We start from the raw sequence: 19,546 nt of genomic DNA on the forward strand, positions 1-19,546 counted from the left end.
GTTACTTGCCCAGATACAACAATTAAGGCTTAAAAGGCGGCGGGAGTGGGGGACTTGAGGACTGGTCTGAGGAGAAAGTGAATCTCCCAAAGGTTTCCAAATGGTTTTGCTTCCAGTATAAAAACTGCGAGCTACCAGTAGAATTTAACAACAGCTCAACCTTGCATTTGAAACAGTTACTATATTTCACTTTCTTTTTTCATGGGGGCGGAGGATGGTGTCTTACCTACTCTTAAATTTGAACCTATTAACAGGTTCCCCTCCGCCCACACTGACATATTTCTTATCCCCCATAATGAATTCAGCCATATGGCATTCTTTCCCATCGAAGGCCATGGGGAATGGCTTTAGGAAGCTGATTTTGAAGCTTTAAGCGGCAGCAGGTGCCGGCAGCGCGGGGACCGATCGATGGAGAGAAGGCGGGCAAGACGCCGGGAAGCGCATTCCTCCTCAACCGAGCGCCACAACCGCCCTCCCGAAGCGCCCCGGGGCTTCGAGCATCACCTCGCGGTAATCCGGGCGGCGGGAAGGATGCGGCTGGACCCGGGCGTTGCGTGCTCCACACAGCGCCCAGCCCGTGCCAGCCCCGCGCCCGCCTCTCCGCGACGCTTGTGCCGGGATCAGCGCGAAGCCCCTTCGCGTCCCCGAAGCCCTCGCACGCGCCCGTTCTCCCCCAGCTCGCCCCCTCCAGCCCCCTGCGCCTGGCCGCAGCATCTCCGGGCACTCTGAGGCGGCCGCCGGGACAGGGTCGGAGCGCCGCAGAACCCACCGAAACTTCCCAGGGGGACCAATTCAAAATTCGCCGGACGCGTCGCCGCCGCGCGCCCCTCGGCTCGCTCCCCTCCGCGCGCCCGCAGCCCCAGTCTCTCCCTCTCTCAGGACCCCCCCAGCGCCCTGCGCGGCGGGAATACGCCCCCAGGTGCCTCCCGGCCCCGGGGGCTGCCGTCGCACGTCCGCTCCCGCAGGGGTCCTCACTCCGCCCATCGCCGCGGCCGCGCGCCCTCCAGCACACTCACCAGCCCGAGCCGGGGCGGCCATCTTAGCGCTCACCCCGGCCCCCCGCTCCCCGGTTCGGCGGCCGCGACGACCCGGTCCGGCGACTACGACAGCAGTGACGCGCAGCAGGCCCCGCCCCCTCCCACAGCCCCGCCCCTGCGCCGGCTTTCGCGGGCACCGAGAACCTGCTGGCGGCCGCCTTCCGCGCCTCGAGGGTGGGGGTCGGGGCCACGGACGGTCCCCAGCGCTGCACGTGGGTCTGCGCGGACAACAAGCACTGCTTCCCCGGGCAGGCTTCGCACCTGTCGTGCCGTCGGGACCCGAGAGGGTAAACCCAGAGTGTCCTGTGTGCCTGTGAGCCGCAGAATCATCCACGGACGTCGTTAGTCCTTCCCGGAATTGCTGCGATTTACACAACGTCGAATTGTTTGGCAGAAAAGCGTGGCAAATTCCGTTATCTTTAAAACCTTCCCCAATTCACTGGCATAGAAATTCTTACAGAAAACGTTTCCTTCTTGAAGCGACCCCTGGGTATAACTTCAGTGGCGATGACGGCTGTGAATTGGGTTTCCTCGCACAGCAGAAGGGCGAGAGAGGTTCCAGAACGGGTGCACAGGAAGGGCACCGCTATCCAGAACTGCCCAACCCGAAATTGCCCATTTAAATAATGAAGTAGATACCGAAAAGGAAAAGGAGGGGAAATCTGGAAAACAGGAAAGTCAAGGCTAAGGTACCTGAAAATTAACCCATTAATATTTATTGGATTCTTTGTGTTCAACTCTGAGCCAGATGGTTGTTTTTAACTGAACTTACACTCAATGACGAACCAGTTCTCCTTTGGCCACCCTGTGGAGTGTACTGAAAATTTAAACTCTCCAAGGAGAGCTTAAAAAGAAACATGCAAAGTTAACAACACATCAATGCAGTGCAAAATCTTGCAATATGTAAGACAAGCTATAAAATTGTTCCTATCTTTTCATCATCAATTTTATTCTGGGGAGTATGTTTCAGTGGTATGACCTGAATAAAGAAATGAGTGCACAAAGGTATCCACAGCATATTATCCAAACACTGTAAAAGGCAAGAAGGAGCGGCACAGGATTCTAACTAACAGGAAATGGCTAATTAAGATCTGACATAGAGGCCGGGCGCAGTGGCTCAGGCCTGTAATCCCAGCACTTTGGGAGGCCAAGGTGGGTGGATCACCTGAGGTCAGGAGTTCGAGACCAGCCTGGCTAACATAGTGAAACCTTGTCTCTACTAAAAATACAAAAATTATCTGGGCGTGGTGGCGGGCACCTGTAATCCCAGCTACTCGGTAGGCTGAGGCAGGAGAATCGCTTGAACCCAGGAGGCGGAGGTTGTGGTGAGCCGAGATCCACAATTGCACTCAAGCCTGGGCAGCAACAAGAGCAAAACTCCGTCTCAGGAAAAAAAAAAAATCTGATATAACACAGGAAGTTCTTATGTTAACAAAATAGATAACATAATAGCAACAATGTCTAATCAATTCATGTTTGAAAAAAATACCAAATATATACATTAAGGTTACAACTGCATAAAATGTAGTCACGCAAATAAAGATTAAAGGGATGAATTTGCATAGTTTAATACTCATTTCGTTCTTTTTTCTATATATTTAAGTGCATAATAATTCCGATTCAATAATGGCCCCAGTGCACTTCTCCCACTCAAAACATCTAACGTCTATGTTGTACTTTTCCCCACCACCTGAATTTCTCAAATGCATTAAAAACATTACATGAGGGCATCTCTTAAGATGAAATATTTAAAATTTAAGTATTTCTGGCATGTAATATGGTTTTTCCTGTAATTCCTTGAAAGCAAAATATTAATAATAGAAAAATCAAAACTCTTGCTTTCTTATTATAATGCCATAAACCATTCTGGAAGGTCGTTTGGGAGATACAAAGAGTCTTAGTTGCCTCTCTCTGATCTAGTAATTGGGCAGGGTCTTTTAAGGACTAAAATGATGTGAATAAATGAAAAGAAAAAGTGAAATGGGAAGAAAAGCAAAGGCAAGCTGTGTAGGCATAGGTGGAGAGTGCTGAATAGTGTCTTCAATAAAATGCCTTAATACAATGATGTAAGCTAGGAAGAGGTGCGGAGTGGGAAGGGAAGAGGCTGGAGACAAGAAATTCTCATTACTGGTGTTAGTAATTAAAGAGCAGATGTTTGTAGTTTAGCTTTTTCTTCATACTTATTACTACTTATTCAACTTTGAAATTTCTTCAGCTACCATTTTATTCGTGATCTTCACTACCTAGGCCTAAATTATAGCGTGCTCTAGCTCATTTCCTGAGCTCCAGAACCTCTCTATTGCAATTTTCTTTTTACATAGTAATCGTAGTTATTCTTCTCCTTAAATTTTCCTATTTGTTTTTTACCCGTCTCATCGAATCTAAGCTTTTTACTGTAACATTAAAAAAAAGAAAAAAGTCTCCTTCCCTGCCCACCTTCATCAATGATGTCCCCAAACTTACCTATTAAAACCTCAAAATCAGTCTTTCCCCAGGTCGGCCTTTGGATAACTCAGAGGTCAGTCCCTGTAGGATTGCCCAGTTTCCATCAGGGCAAATGCTGATCTCCTAAGTGAAAAGTCCTGGCCGCTGCCTCCAGTGGCCCCCTGCAAATCATTACAAATCAACCTCTTTCAGGTCTGGCTTAAACTCTCACCTCCTGGAAACTGCTTTCCTGAAGTCACAAACCGGGCATGCAGATCCCCATCCCCCACCCCCAGCAGTGCATTATTATGCAGTCACTGCTTTTGTTCCGAGTTCTGAGCCTGCTTCTATTTGCATCGTAACCGCTTTGGGGGCCGGGACTGTGCACTTGCTCCCTTTCTATACCTCTCCACAGTTCCTAGTACCGGCCAAAAACACTGCTGAAATGCCTAATGAATCAACCAGAAGTTCCTTAGCATAATATAGTGGCGTGGAAGTGATGTTTAGGGGGGCTTCCCTTGCTTCCCTGATCCCCAGATGGAGAGAAATGGCAATTTGCCCTTCCAAGGTAAGCAGTTTCCTAAACAAGATAAAATTTTAACGATTCTGAAACCTAATGAATGTGTAACTACTCAATTCTCAGTTACTACACAAACTAGTTTTGCCCTTTGTATCCTGAGAGAAAAGTATGAATGAATTAAAAGGAGACAAAACATTGTAAATTTCATAAACCTCAGAATGGCTTTTTATGCTTTATGTCGATTTTAAGAATTTCCCAGTCCAGTCTTTCATGAATCAAAGAATGTTTCAGGAATCATAATTGCAGACTAAAGAATTTATGAGCTTATGAAATTTTAGGAATCGATTTTTAAGACTTTTCAGAGTTTCACAGACAATGTTCTTACCTAATAACTAAGATTCGTTTAACATTTTTTTGAACACCTAAATGCCTGGCACCATGCTAAGCATTGAGATATTCATAGCATTCATTTCAATGGTTATGAGGAGATGAAGGATTGAGCAGAGGAAGTGGGTAAAGAAACGCTAAATAACTCAGCCATAAACTTTTGATTAAGGTGTAGCAACACACTTCAGTTGAACTTTTTAAATGAGAGGAACCCAAACGACCTTAAATTTCTGGCAACTATGAAAGAAAGGAGTTGAGAAAAAAGAAGTATGGAAAAAAGAGCAGCAGATGTAAGCTATGGCCTTAGTGGAAGAAAGTGAGTAGAAGGGGCTTTAGAATTTGCCTTTTTTCTTTAATTCTAAGAATGAGGGTGGTAGCAGGTAAGGAAGGTAAATGCCAGCTGAGTAGATGGTACCAAAGTTGATTTGTTTTTAAAAGACCATTGTTTATTTGGTGGTCTGTCAGGGAAACTTGTACCTTGGAGGTGAATTTCCAAAATAGGCCTGCTGGAAACTGAAACCCTGAGCTCCAGGGTTTAGGTATTAATGGAAGCAAAATTATGAAGTGAGTCCATTTCTCCCCCATTTTAAACATCCACTCCACCTCCACCCTATACTCAGTTTTTCTTTTCTTTTCTTTCTTTTTGAGACAGAGTCTCGCTCTGTCACCCAGGCTGGAGTGCCGTGGCACGATCTCGGCTCACTGCAACCTCCGCCTCCCGGGTTCAAGCAGTTCCCCTGCCTCAGCCTCCTGAGTACCTGGGATTACAGGTATGCACCACCGCGCCTGGTTAATTTTTGTATTTTTAGTAGAGACGGGGTTTCACCATGTTGGTCAGGCTGGTCTCCAACTCCTGACCTCGTGATCCGCCCACCTCGGCCTCCCCAGGTGCTGGGATTACAGGTGTGAGCCACCATGCCTGGCCCACTCTATACTCACTTTTACAGGGATCCTCAGGATGCTGTGTCCAGGGCTTTACTGCAGTCTGTCTCTCTTCCTTCCCATCAAAACTTTTCCCATTTTGTTCAGGACAGGTACCCCAACCTTTCATTCTCTCTCTCTTTTTGTTTATTTTTAGAATGGACACAGGGTTTTGTCACCAGGCTGGAGTGCAGTAGTGTGATCATGGTCACTGCAGCCTTGACCTCTCAGGCTCAAGCAGTCCTCCCACCTCAGCTTCCTGTGTAACTGGGACCACAGGCATGCGACACAACTTCTGCTAATTGATTTTTTGTAGAGATGTGGGGGTGGAGGGGGGGTTCTCCCTATGTTACCCAGGCTGGTCTCAAACTCCTGGCCTCAAGCGATCCTTGTTCCTCGGCCTCCCAAAGTGCTGGGGTTATAAGCATGAGCCACCATGCCTGGCCCCAACCTGTCATTATCTAAGGAGCTCAGTTATGAAGTAAAGTTATCTACTTTGTATTATTAGTGTTTAGTTTTTTTTTTTTCATTTCTCTCTAAGACTGTTCTAATGGAACCTCCTGTAGACACCCAGAGTATGGAATTTCTAAAATGACATTTTAAACATTGTGACAGATCAGTGGGATAGATATTTTGCTAAGCCAAGGTACTTTCTTTCCAAGGATAAGCTATGGGAGGTGATGAGAGCAGAATACACACACACACACACACACACTATATACACAGACACACATATATATATACACATATGCACATATATAATTAGAACTCATTTAGCTATAATAACAATTTGTCTATCTAGTTATTTGCAATCCTTTCAGGATTTTTTAAATTTCTATCTTATTTGTAGAGTTTAGAAAATAGTATCTGTCCTATCTTCTTCACAATAATGTTTTAAGGATCAAATGAGTTTTGTCCATGGAAACTGCCTAAACTGTAAGGAGAAAAATCAGTGTGTTTATCATTATTTCTCTCTTAGGTTTACTATTACCCTGTAAAGTTCTTTGAAGTCAGAAACAGACTTTTGTTCATATTTACAACTCTTATAGCAATTAATACAGAACCTCACTCAGAATAGATAAGCAGTATTCCCTTAAATCAAGCTTTACTTCTGTACTAAAGTAATAGTCAATTCAAGGACAAGTGCTATAAAGGTTAAAATTAATTCTATTACTCTGAGAAACACAGCAATAATGTTTTAGCCTTCCTTTCTCATAGTAGGGAGGGAAAGGATCTGGAAAGGCAGAGGGAGAGAGGGGGAGAAAAGGAATGGCACTAGAGGTGGAAATTTCAACTCTTAAAGTTTTAGTAAACCATGCCAAAAAGATACTTGTAACTTTTCATGAGGGAGAGATTATTGGGGTACCCAAGTTTTATTTTTATACTCTGTACATGTTTTTAAACCCATTTCTTTTTTAAAAAAAAAAAATAGTAGAATGAGGAAAGTGTAGATGGATAAGTGTAGCTATTTGTATAATTATTTACATCTTGCCAAACCACTTGGAAATTGAAATCCTGCAGTGTCGCTCCTAGGTCATAAAAGATAAGAAAAGTAAATAGAAGGCCCCCTTAATGCAGCATGATATTGCATCATTTAAAAGAAACCACAAACTGTCTATTCAGGACGTATACGTACAATAAAAAGAGCTGACAATTCTTCATGTGTAAGAGCTAGGATGATCAACCTGCTTTTCTCTGCCATCTTAAGGTTGCTTCTTTTTAGGCCAAGGTACCTTGTGGTAGCAATAATTGATTTATTCATCTGTAAATAGTGTCTGTAAGCCCCTTTTCCTTAGCTAACCAGTGATTAACTCCTATAAAAACCACATTTTTTTCCCTGCCACCCAGGAGTGCAGTGGCGTGATCTCGGCTCACTGCAGCCTTGACCTACCAGGCTCAAGCAATCCTCACACCTGTGCCTCCCAAGTAGCTGGGACTACAGGTACATGCCACTACACCCAGCTAATTTTTGTATTTTTTGTAGAGATGGGGTTTCACCATGTTGCCCAGGCTGGTTTTGGACTCTTGAGCTCAAATTATCCATCCACCTGGACTTCCCAAAGTGCTGGGATTACAGGCATGAGCCACTGCACCCAGCCTTGAAAACCACATTTCTGAGGGAAACTCTTCGGGGGAAGGGAGGTTGTGTGTAGGGTAGATAGTCCCTATCTATTTCATTTTATTTTTGGTTTTGAAATTAGTGTTTAAAGAATTAAGCATAATGAATACTTGATATGAATTTCTTGGATGTTTTTTGAGATGGAGTCTCACTCTTGTCGCCCAAGCTGGAGTACAATGCAATGATCTCGGCTCACTGCAACCTCTGCCTCCTGGGTTCACGTGATTCTCCTGCCTCAGCCTGCTGAGTAGCTGAGATTACAGGCACCTGCCACCACACCTAGCTAATTTTTTTATTTTTAGTAGAGACGGGGTTTCACCATGTTGGTCAGGCTGGTCTCAAACTCCTGACCTCAGGTGATTCACCCGCCTCTGCCTCCCAAAGTGCTGGAATTATAGGCGTGAGCCACTGTGTCTGGTCCTTGGATTTTTTTAAATGTCCTAAATATGTGGCTCCTAATCGTTAAAAAAATAATGAAGGATGAGCCAAGCACTGTAGGGGGGAAAAAAAAGCTTGAAATATGACGTGTAATGGGATGTTTTTCACAAATATAAAGTTTTATTTTGTCTATTTGGATGAAAACTCCAAAATGCCACAGGAATGATCACAGAAGGAAATTTATATAAATTTACCATTAAATGCCTATGAAATAATCTCTTCTTAAAAATCAATGGTAGTAATAAAGGATGACTTAAACATTTATTTGCTTATGCCCATAACATTGTATTAAATTTAAGATAAAAGGGCTGGGTGCAGTGGCTCATGCCTATAATCCCAGCACTTTGGGAGGCTGAGGAGGGTGGATCACCTGAGGTCAGGAGTTCCAGACAAGCCTGGCCAACCTGGCAAAACCCTGTCTCTACTAAAAATACAAAAATTAGCTGGGCGTGGTGGTGGCCGCTTGTAATCCCAGCTACTCAGAAGGCTGAGGCAGGAAAATCACTTCAACCTGGGAGGCAGAGGTTGCAGTGAGCCGAGATCATGCTACTGCACTCCAGCCTGGGTGACAAGAGCGAAACTCTGTCTCAAAAAAAAAATAAATAAATAAATAAAAAATTTTAAGACAAAAATGTGGTCTTATTATTAGTCACAAAATTAAACTATGCAAGACAATTATAATTTTGACCAGCCTCATAGTGAATAATTTTCCCCTTATTGTTTTGTTAAATATCAGTCTACATGTAATTAAGATTAGACTTATTCCTACAAGAGAACCTACGCAGGAGGCTTTTGTTGTGTTGGTGTGATGGGTTGCTAGGAGAGACCAAATGTCCTTGGCCCAGTTTTTGGGGTCAAAAATGCCTATATTACTAAACTACTTAAGGTCCTAGAGTAAAATGAAAATCTGGGAGGAGATAATTTGGTAAGTCCTTGTTAGTCCTAATACCTTAGTACAAATTAATGAGTTAGGTAAGTTTGTCATGTCCTGAAGAAATTTGGAAGCATGTTGTTAAATTGTGATTGGGAGGGAGAGGGAAGGGTGAGAAAGATGTATGGGTAGTAGGCTGCCTGTGGGAGGCCAGATCAAGATTGGGGCACTCACTGCGTCTTTGGGGAAATAGAAAGAGGGATCTGAGTGAGATGCAAAACTTTTAATCTAGGACTAGCTATAATCAAGAAGTTAAACATTTTGTTTTATTTTTATTTTTTGAGGCAGTCTCACTCTGTCACCCAGGCTGGAGTGCAATGGTGTGATCTCGGCTCACTGCAACCTCCACCTCCGGGGTTCAAGCGATTCTTCTGCCTCAGTTTCCTGAGTAGCTGGGACTACAGGTGCACCCCACCATGCCCAGCTAATTTTTGTATTTGTTTGTTTGTTTGTTTTGAGACGGAGTCTTGCTCTGTCACCCATGCTGGAGTGCAGTGGCGTGATCTCGGCTCACTGCAACCTCTACCTCCCAGGTTCAAGCCATTCCCATGCGTCAGCCTCCTGAGTAGCCAGGATTACAGGTGCCCGCCACCACACCCAGCTAATTTCTGTATTTTTAGTAGAGATGGGGTTTCACCATGTTGGCCAGGCTGGTCTGGAAGTCCTGACCTCAGGTGATCCACCCACCTTGGCCTCCCAAAGTGCTGAGATTACAGTAATTTTTGTATTTTTAGTAGAGATGAGATTTTGCCACGTTGGCCAGGCTGCTCTCGAACTCCTGGCCTCAAGTGATCCACCCGCCTCGAAGTTAAACATTTTAAATATCTACTGAAAACCTAACAACCTAACAGTTCTCTGGGAGGAATGACTCTGTGATCAATTCTGTGCTTAGGGAAAAGAGCAGCCTCCTTTGAAAGTTATCTGAGGTGTTTTATGCATTTATACATGTCAAAATATATGTTCCTTCATAGAGCCAACCCTAGGAAAAGTTATACGAACCTGTCGGTCACCTTGTTCTCCAGACTTTTTTTTTTCTTAACCCCTCTCTTCGGCAAAACCAACCATTTGAATTTTCATTCTGTGCCAAGCAGATGATTGATTTTAGTTTTTTAGAGACAGGGTCTTACTCTGTCACTCAGGCTAGAGTGCTATGGCATGATCATAGCTCACTGCAGCCTTGAACTCCCAGGCTGAAGTGATCCTCCCCTCTCAGCCTCCTGAGTAGCTGGGACTACAGGTATGTGACACCACACTCGGCTACAGGCAGGTGATTTAAATGAGTGAATCAGTCTGAGTGTGACTGTGTATTCATTGTGTAAGTAGTAATGCCCTGAAAAAGCTCATGTAAATAAATTCATTGATATCAAACTTACTACTTTTCAAATATTTGCTCAATTTTTTTTTTTCCATCACTCTATGGGTCAAACAAAACACATCTGTGGGATGGATTTTGTGCATTCATCCCTGGCTTGTGAACTGTGGATTAAAGGACGAAAGAGCCACAGCTTCTGCTTTGGGAACGGTGGGAAAGACACAGTAATTTTAGCACAGTGTGGAAAATGTTATGAGAGTGATATGTGTGTTTAAATTCTATGATCCATCATTACAATGACTCACACCCATACATCAACTCCTTTGTGCCTTTCTCTTCACAAACTCTATACTCTTTAAATTCAACTCTCCCACCTGCTCTATAGCTCCATCCAAGCAGGCTGATGAGGCTAGAGAAGGACAACCATAATGTGATGACTGACCCCGCTTTAAGTGAACCCATCATGCTGCCTGGAAATCTTCCTATATACCTCTAGTTTATGTATTCTTCCATTTTCTTAGATGACTATTTCATACTTTCAAGTCGTTCACCAACATTTTAACAGTTCTTTGCTCAGCCTCACGCTCAGGTGATAGCGTTTCTTCATTTTGAAAATTGAAGCAAGAGGGTGTCTATCCCCACATATACTCACTACTTGCTTCTCTGCCCTTCTACTTAGCCTTCCATCCTGCTGTTACTATGCATTAACTGTCCATGCTACTTGTTTTTTTGTTGTTGTTGTTTGAGACATCCAGGCTGGAGTACAGTGGTGCAATCTCAGCTCACTGCAACCTCCATCTTCAGGGCTCAAGTGATCCTCCCATCTCAGCACCCCAAGTAGCTGGGACCACAGATACATGTCACCAAACCTGGCTAATTTTTTTTTTTTTTTTTTTTTTTTTTTTTTTGAGACAGAGTCTAGCTCTGTCACCCAGGCTGGAGTGCAGTGGCAGAATCTTGGCTCACTGGAACATCTGCCTCCCGGGTTCCAGCAATTCTTCTGCCTCAGCCTCCTGAGTAGCTGGGATTACAAGTGCCCACCAGCATGCCTGGCTAATTTTTGTAGTTTTAGTAGAGACAGAGTTTCACTATGTTGGCCAGACTGGTCCTGAACTCCTGACCTCAGATGATCTGCCCGCCTTGGCCCCTCAAAGTGCTAGGATTACAGGCCACCACTTCTGGTTATGCTTCTTTTTAAGGCCAGTTCTCCCATTTTTGCTAGATCCCACATTTTTAAACTTATTCCAAAGATGTTATTTGAGCAATTTCCTTTTTTCTTCTGTATTATCAAATATTCTCTCTCTACTGACTCATTACCAACAGTAAACAAATGTTTAAACACACACACACACACCCCTCTCTCTTGACCTCACTATCTCTTCCAATTAATTAATTATTATTATTATTTTTTGAGATGGAGTCTCACTCTTTCACCCACACTGGAGTGTAGTGGCGCGATCTCAGCTCACTGCAACCTCCGTCTCCCAGGTTCAAGCAATTCTCCCGCCTCAGCCTCCCAAGTAGCTGGGACTACGGGTATGTTCGACCATGCCCAGCTAATTTTTGTATTTTTTAGTAGAGATGGGGTTGTACCATATTGGACAGGCTGGTCTCAAACTCCTGACCTCGTGATCTGCCTGCCTCAGCCTCCCAAAGTGCTGGGATTACAGGTGTGAGCCACTGTGCCTGGCCCCCTTTCAATTAATTTCTACATTCTCTGCTTCCCTCTCCTCCCATTGTCTCTTGAACCCTCTCTCATCATCAAAATGCCATCAAAACTACTTTGTGGAGGTCAGTAATGACCTCCACATTATAAATCCACAATGTGACAAATGTTTTGACACATCATTAACCCCTCTTGGAAATACTTTCTTCCCTTTGTTTCCAGCATACCACGCCCCTCTGATTTCCTCCTCCCTCTTCTTCTGGGGTCTCCTTGGCTAGGTTCCTCAAATCCTAGCCACTGCAAAATTGCTCCTGGATGTAAGAACGTCTAAATGTCATAACAAAGTTTGCTGTTTATTAGATGTTATGACATTTAGACATTCTTACAGTGTTTAGTTATTAAATTTTTTTCTCTTCACTATCTCCTCTCACAGTGATCAATGAGATCACTGATGACTTCTTCCAGTCTTAGGGTCTTAAATACCATCTATACATCGATCACTCGAACACTTATATTTTCAGCCTGGACATCTCCCAGGAACTCCAGATTCATCTATTCAAAAGCTTACTCTACAATTCCACTTGGATATCTAACAAGTACCTCACACTTCACATAACCCACTTAATATCATGAGCTGAATTTTGTCCCCTCAAAATTCATATGTAAAGCTCAAACTCCCAGTACTTCTGATGCGAGATTTAGAAATATTTGGAGAAAAGGTCTTTTAAAACAGTGATTAAGTTAAAATGAGGCCCTTAGGGTGGACTCTAATCCAGTCTGACTGGTGTCCTTCTAAGAGGAGGAGGTTTGGACACACAAAAAGGAGCTACCAGGGGCTTGTGAGTACAGAGGAAGAAAGGCCACTCGAGGACATGGTGAGAAGGTGGCCGTGCGAAAGCCAAGGAGAGAGGCTCCAGAAGAAACCAAACTTTCTGATACCTCCTTGGACTTCCAGCCTCCAGAACTATGAGAAAATAAATTTCTGTTTTTTTTTTTTTTTTTGAGATGGAGTCTCACTCTGTCGCCCAGGCTGGATGGAGTGCAGTGGTGCGATCTCGGCTCACTGCAAGCTCCACCTCCCAGGTTCATGCCATTCTCCTACCTCAGCCTCCCGAGTAGCTGGGACTACAGGCGCCCGCCACCACGCCTGGCTAATGTTTTTGTATTTTTAGTAGAGACGGCGTTTCACTGTGTTAGCCAGGATGGTCTCGATCTCCTGACCTTGTCATCCACCCGCCTTGGCCTCCTAAAGTGCTGGAATTACAGGCATGAGCCACTGTGCCCGGCCAATTTCTATTGTTTATGCAACCCAGTCTGTGGGATTTTATTATGGTAGCTCTACGAAACTATTACATATATTTAACAAAAAGATATTGGTATTTCCACCCAAATTTGTTCCTCCTAGAGTCTTCCCCATCTCAGTAAATGGCACCTCCATCCTCAGGCCAAAATCCCAGCTTTTCCTTTTCACACACTTTATGTTCAACTGGTCAGCAAATCCTGTTAGCTTTACTTTGAGAATACATCCAAAACTCAATGACTTCTCATCGCTTCCATTTTGGTCCAAGGCACCATGCCTCTTATCTGGATTACTGTGATAACTTAAGAAGTTATAGTGTAGCAGGACAAGCCACAGACAAAACCCCTCAGACACCCAGTTAAAGAAGGAAGGGCTTTATTCAGCCGGGAGCTTCGGCAAGACTCACGTCTCCAACAACTGAGCTCCCGGAGTGAGCAATTCCTGTTCCTTTTAAGGGCTCACAACTCTAAGGGGGTCTGCGTGAGAGGGTCGTGATCGATTGAGCAAGCAGGGGGTACGTGACTGGGGGCTGCAGGCACTGGTAATCAGATCGGAACAGAACAAGACAGGGATTTTCACAGTGCTTTTCTATACAATGTCTGGAACTTATAGATAACATAACTGATTAGGTCAGGGTTCAATCTTTAACTACCAGGCCCAGGGCGTGGAGCTGGGCTGTCTGCCTGTGGATTTCATTTCTGCCTTTTAGTTTTTATTTCTTCTTTCCTTGGAGGCAGAAATTGGGCATACGACAATATGAGGGGTGGTCTCCTCCCTTAATAGTAGTAGTAGCAGTACTAGTAGTAGTGGTAGTGTGGTAGTAGCAGCAGCAGCAGTATCTCAGCCTCCCAAGTAGCTGGGACTATGGGTGTATGCCACTGTGCCTGGCTAACTTTTTGTTTTTTGGTAGGAAGTTATCACAGTAATCCAGATATGAGGTATGGTGATGTTCCATGATCATCAGAGGTACTGTGATGTTCTCCCTCTCTTGGCCTTAGACACCATCTATCAACATTCTGTTTTCAACACAGTAGGCATTTTCATGTCACTCCTCCCCTTAAAATCCTCCAAAGGCTTTTTATCTCAAAGCCTTTATAGTGGCCTACAAGGGCTCACATGACTTGGCATTGCTGTATTTCCTATTTCATTTTTTTCCCTTTTTTTTTTTTTTTTTTTTTTTTAAGAGACAGGATCTTACTCTGTCACCTAGACTGGAGTGCAGTGGCACAATCATAGCTCACTGTAGCCTTGAGCTCCTGGGCTCAAATGATCCTTCTGCCTCAGCCTTCTAAGTAACTGGGAATACAAGTGTGCACCACCATACTCAGCTAAATGTTAAATTTTTTGTAGAGTTGGGATCTGCCAAAGTTGTTCAAGCTGGTCCCAAACTCCTAGCCTCAAGCGATCCTCCCACTTCAGCCTCCTGAAGTGCTGAGATCACAGGCATGAGCCACTGTGCCCAGCCACAAGTATTTGCTGAGTACATTCGATTTGCCTAGTAATTTTTTATTTTTTATTTATTTATTTTTTTTGAGATGGAGTCTCACTCTTGTTGCCCAGGCTGGAGTGCAATGGCACGATCTCCACTCACCACAACTTCTGCCTCCTGGGTTCAAGTGATTCTGCTGCCTCAGCCTCCCGAGTAGCTAGGATTACAGGCATGCACCACCATGCCTGGCTAATTTTGTATTTTTAGTAGAGAGGGGGTCTCTCCATGTTGGTCGGCTAGTCTCAAACTCCTGACCTCAGGTGAGTCGCCCACCTCAGCTTCCAAAAGTGCTGGGATTACAGGCGTGATCCTGTAAAAAATTACTGGGCCAGCCAGTAATTTTTTTTTTTTTTTAAGAGACAGAGCCTCACTCTTTTGCCCATGCTGGATTGCAGTGGTATGATCATATCTCACTGTAACCTCAATCTCCTGGGCTCAAGCAATCCTCCCTCCTCAGCCTCCCAAGTAGCTGGGACTACAGGCGTGCACCTGTAGACCACAGTTGTGGAACTGGCTAACAGTTAAATTTTTTGTAGAGATAGGTTCTTGGTCTCACTGTGTTACCCAGGCAGATCTCAAACTCCTGGCCTCAAACAGTCCTTTAGCCTCAGCCTCCCAGAGGACTAGGATTATAGGAATGAGCCACTGTGCCCTACCTTGCCTAGTAATTTACCAGACACTGTAGAAAGAGGATTAAGGCTCTCTCTTTAGGTTGCTTACAGTCCAGCACACTCAGAATCTCTGCTTCTCAATAGATCTGCCGTAAACATGTCAGTGACTATTTATTTAGGCAGGTAATTTGTTTTAAAGCCTGAATTAAATATTTTCTAAACATTTCTACAGAGGCTGTCTTGTCTTCCCATGAACCCTGAAAGATAGGAAAAAAGTAATGTATGCATATTTGAATCTCAATTACTAATTTCTCTTACTTTTTTATTCCAATTCCAATTACTTTTCCCACATACCTGAATATATCTTGGTGAAAGATACTTGAATTCATTTATACATACAGATTTGCTTTAGGGGTGTCTCCCCCAAATCCATAGTTGGCAAGCCCTATAATAGTGGTAGCATATGATAGCCGCAAATCTATTTCCTCTTTTCTTTTCTTTCTTTTTTCTTTTCTTTTCTTTTCTTTTTTTTTTTTTTTTTTTTGAGGCAGGATCTCTGTTGCACGGCCAGAGTGCAGTGGTGCGATCATGGCTCACTGCAGCCTCGATCTCCCAGGCTCAAGCAATCCTCCCACCTCAGCCTCCCACGTAGCTGAGACTACAGGTGTATGTCACCGTGCCAGGCTAATTTTTCTTTCTTTTTTTTGTATTTTTTGTAGAGACTAGGTCTCACTATGTTGCCCAGGCTGGTCTTGAACTTGGGCTCAAGTGATCTGCCCATGTTGGCTTGCCAAAATGCTGGGATTAAAGGTATAAACTGGCCAGGCGTGGTGGCTCATGCCTGTAATCCCAGCACTTTGGGAGGCTGAGGCCGGTGCATCACGAGGTCAGGAGATCGAGATCATCCTGGCTAACACGGTGAAACCCCGTCTCTACTAAAAATACCAAAAAAAAAAAAAAAAAAAAATTAGCTGGACGTGGTGGTGGGCGCCTGTAATCCGAGCTACTCGGGAAGCTGAGGCAGGAGAATGGCATCAACCTGGCAGGCAGAGCTTGCAGTGAGCCGAGATTGCGCTACCGCACTCCAGCCTGGGCAACAGAGTGAGACTCTGTCTCAAAAAAAAAAAAAAAAAAAAAAAGGTATAAGCCATTGCGCCCAGTCCTATTTTCTTTTTTCAAGCTCACATTTACCCTAAAAATGTACTAAAATAATAGAATCCCAAAAAACAAGCTTTATCTTCTTACAACAGGGTCATTCTTGGCTCTGAAGCAAACAATCATCCATGTAAGGTGCGTTGGGTTGTTCTCGATCTCCTGACCTCGTGATCTGCCCACCTCGGCTTCCCAAAGTGCTGGGATTACAGGCGTGAGCCACTGCGCCCGGCCTAAATGCATTCTCTTTCAATCTCCAATCTACTTAGAGATATGGCTTGCCTCCCCCTGCTGACTTCACTTACCAGTTTGTATTAATTATCAATGGGCTCTGTAGTAATCATGATAGCAAAACATATCCTCAATAGTTTTATATATTGTCAACCACTAATGGAACATTTTTCTTGTTTATGACTTACAGCCATGGCAATAAGACGGTCTCAGTCGTATTTTTCTCAATCCTGTAACTTTCTGTAAACGAGAACTTTAATAAAAAGTTCAGGCCGGGCGCGGTGGCTCATGCCTGTAATCCCAGCACTTTGGGAGGTCGAGGCAGGCGGATCACGAGGTCAGGAGATGGAGACTATCCTGGCTAACACGGTGAAACCCCGTCTCTACTAAAAATACCAAAAAAATTAGCCGGGCGTGGTGGCGGGCGCCTGTGGTCCCAGCTATTCGGGAGGCTGAGGCAGGGGAATGGCGTGAACCCGGGAGGCGGAACTTGCAGTGAGCCACTGCACTCAAGCCTGTGCGACAGAGCGAGACTTCGTCTCAAAAAAACCAAAAAACAAAAAAAAAGTTCAGAAACATACATTTCTCTCTCTCTCTCTTCTTCTTCTTTTTTTTTTTTTTTTTATGAGACAGAATCTCACTCTGTCACCCAGGCTAGAGTGCAGTGGTGCAATCTCAGCCCACTGCAGCCTCCACCTCCTGGGTTCGACTGATTCTCCCGCCTCAGCTTTCCAAGTAGATGGGACTGCAGGAGTGCACCACCACATCCGCCTCTTTTTTTTTTTTTTCTTTTTTTTTTTTGTATTTTTAGTAGAGACAGGGTTTCACCATGTTGGCCAGGCTGGTGTCCAACTCCTGACCTCAAGTGATCTGCCCGCCTTGGCTTCCCAAAGTGCTGGGATTACAGGCATGAGCCACCGCGCCCAGCCTTTCTCTGATATTTTAAAATCATGACTCTATAACAGTTATTGGTGAATACAAAATGTTGAAAACCTCCGGTTTATACCTGCTGCCTCCATTTTCTTTTCTTTTCTTTCTTTCTTTCTTTTTTTTTTTTTTTGAGACATAGTCTCGCTCTGTCACCCAGGCTGGAGTGCAGTGGCGCAATCTTGGCTCTCGGCTCACCGCAAGCTCCGCCTCCCAGGTTCACACCATTCTCCTGCCTCAGCCTCCCCAGTAGCTGGGACTACAGGCGCCCGCCACCATGCCTGGCTAATTTTTTGTATTTTTAGTAGAGACCAGGTTTCACCATGTTAGCCAGGATGGTCTTGATCTCCTGACCTCGTGATGCGCCGGCCTCGGCCTCCGAAAGTGCTGAGATTACAGGCATGAGCCACCGCGCCCGGCCGCTGCCTCCATTTTCTTTACGTTTGCTTCTTCCTTAGCTGCCTACACTGAGGCTTCCCCTCTTACTGCTTTGGAAATGTTCTCTTGAAACAAAGCTACCAACAATTCCTTTCTTGTCAAATTAAAAAGCCACTGATTTTACTTCACTATTTGCCAACGCTGATCGTGCTTCTTTTCTTGAAACATTCTCTTCATTTTCACTGTCAGACCATACATCATCCTTGATGCATCAGGACACAATGAGAACTGTGGCTGCTGCTGCTCCTACTATAATTATTACTGCTTTTACTTAGTAGTTAGCTTTCCTTCACTGCTTACTGTAATTTCCACAGCAACCCTAAGGAGATCGGTATTACTATCCCCATTTTACAGTTGGGCAAACATGCTCACAATTTAATCACCTGGTTCAAATTCACACACCAGAACAGGATCTGCTCTGGGAAATGTTAGATTTTGTAACGGAAAAGAAGAAAAAGCTTTTTTCTAACTGGATCATAGAATGCTATGTTGTTTATATTTAGATTAAGTAGACTTTGTTTTATTCCATTTATCTGTAGTTTTGGGAAGTACTGTACATTTGGAAAGATGTCATTTCAAGTAATTTTTCTACCCAGGCTGTCCATTTACAATTATCTGGTCATCTTTGAATCACTTTCATCAAAATCAGAGAAGGTGGCTAGATAGCAAGTTGTGACATGCCATTGATTTTTTTTTTTTTTTTTTTTTTTCCCTTTTCAAGTTAACTGGCTCCTGTAAGAATGGCAATACAGCCTTGGATTTATTCAGAGAATGCTCTAACCACATACACTACGTCAAAAAGTATAGTCATCAGAATTTGACAGATGGCAATATAGATTTCAAATTAAACTGTATATTATAAATTGTTCAATTTTTGGCAGAGTGGATCTTATTGAAGCCACTGTAATGATAAGGTAGGATTTAGTTACATACTTTAATTACATACATACTTTGTTTTCTCAAGCAAATGTGTAACAATGGTGTGATCTAGCTACAAAATATTTCCTTAAGATTTTTGTTGGCATGTCAGTGCTAACAATTAGGAATTGAGTGTTTTAAATTTCATCTGAAATTAGTGGTTCAAATACAATGATAAATGGTTTTCATGGTTGTCAGCCTTCATTAATGTTATATTAAACCTCTTAAGTATGTTATACCACTACTTTGTTATTTAACTGATGGATCTGAAAACCCATAAAGACACAGTATTTGTCTTACAAATAGCAAATGTATAGTCTTTGATTTGATCATTTAATGTACCCTTTTTTTCACAGCCATTTGGCTTTAATCCTGTAACAGGTTATTGTCACTTGTCTTTTATTTATCTACCAAAATGCCTTCAGTCATTTCATGAATGAATCAATGCAGGGAAGAGAGAATTATGAGTTATCCCAAAGATATATTAATGGCATGATTCCAGTATAAATAGAATGAGGAAAGGAAGAATTATGCATTAGTAATGATGTTTTTCATTGCAGAGCAATTTCTACCTCTCAAAGGATTTTCATATAGATCCTCTTTCTTCATACTTAGCATTATATAGCTGAGGAAATTAAAGTATTAAGTGACTTGTCTGAAGCCACACAGCAAGCATCAGATCTGGAATTAGAAAGCAAGTCTTCTCACAACCAGCCATTGTTCTT

General features: G+C 43.6%; 1 protein-coding gene and 1 long non-coding RNA gene across 16 annotated transcripts in view; one reads left to right on the plus strand and one right to left on the minus strand.

Annotated features, from left to right (window-relative positions):
• The window catches only part of USP44 (ubiquitin specific peptidase 44), a 37,339-nt gene extending 33,583 nt beyond the window's left edge, over window positions 1-3,756 (minus strand). For 3 of the 13 annotated variants that reach the window (XM_024257426.3, XM_002823592.6, XM_054527518.2), the window contains exon 1: window positions 1,017-1,135. The gene's annotated coding sequence lies outside the window, so the exon portion shown is untranslated. Of the gene's footprint in view, window positions 1-769; window positions 1,136-3,500 lie in introns of those variants that run through there. The other 10 variants (XM_024257425.3, XM_024257422.3, XM_054527513.2 and 7 more) reach the window with 10 other exon arrangements.
• LOC112135830 (uncharacterized) overlaps window positions 1,165-19,546 on the plus strand; it is a 157,448-nt gene continuing 139,066 nt past the window's right edge. For 2 of the 3 annotated variants that reach the window (XR_010135812.1, XR_008512056.2), the window contains exon 1: window positions 3,756-4,029. This is a non-coding gene — a long non-coding RNA (uncharacterized LOC112135830). Of the gene's footprint in view, window positions 1,727-3,755; window positions 4,030-19,546 lie in introns of those variants that run through there. The other variant, XR_008512057.1, reaches the window with a different exon arrangement.

Source organism: Pongo abelii, chromosome 10, assembly GCF_028885655.2.
Source record: "Pongo abelii isolate AG06213 chromosome 10, NHGRI_mPonAbe1-v2.0_pri, whole genome shotgun sequence".
NCBI lineage: Eukaryota > Metazoa > Chordata > Mammalia > Primates > Hominidae > Pongo > Pongo abelii.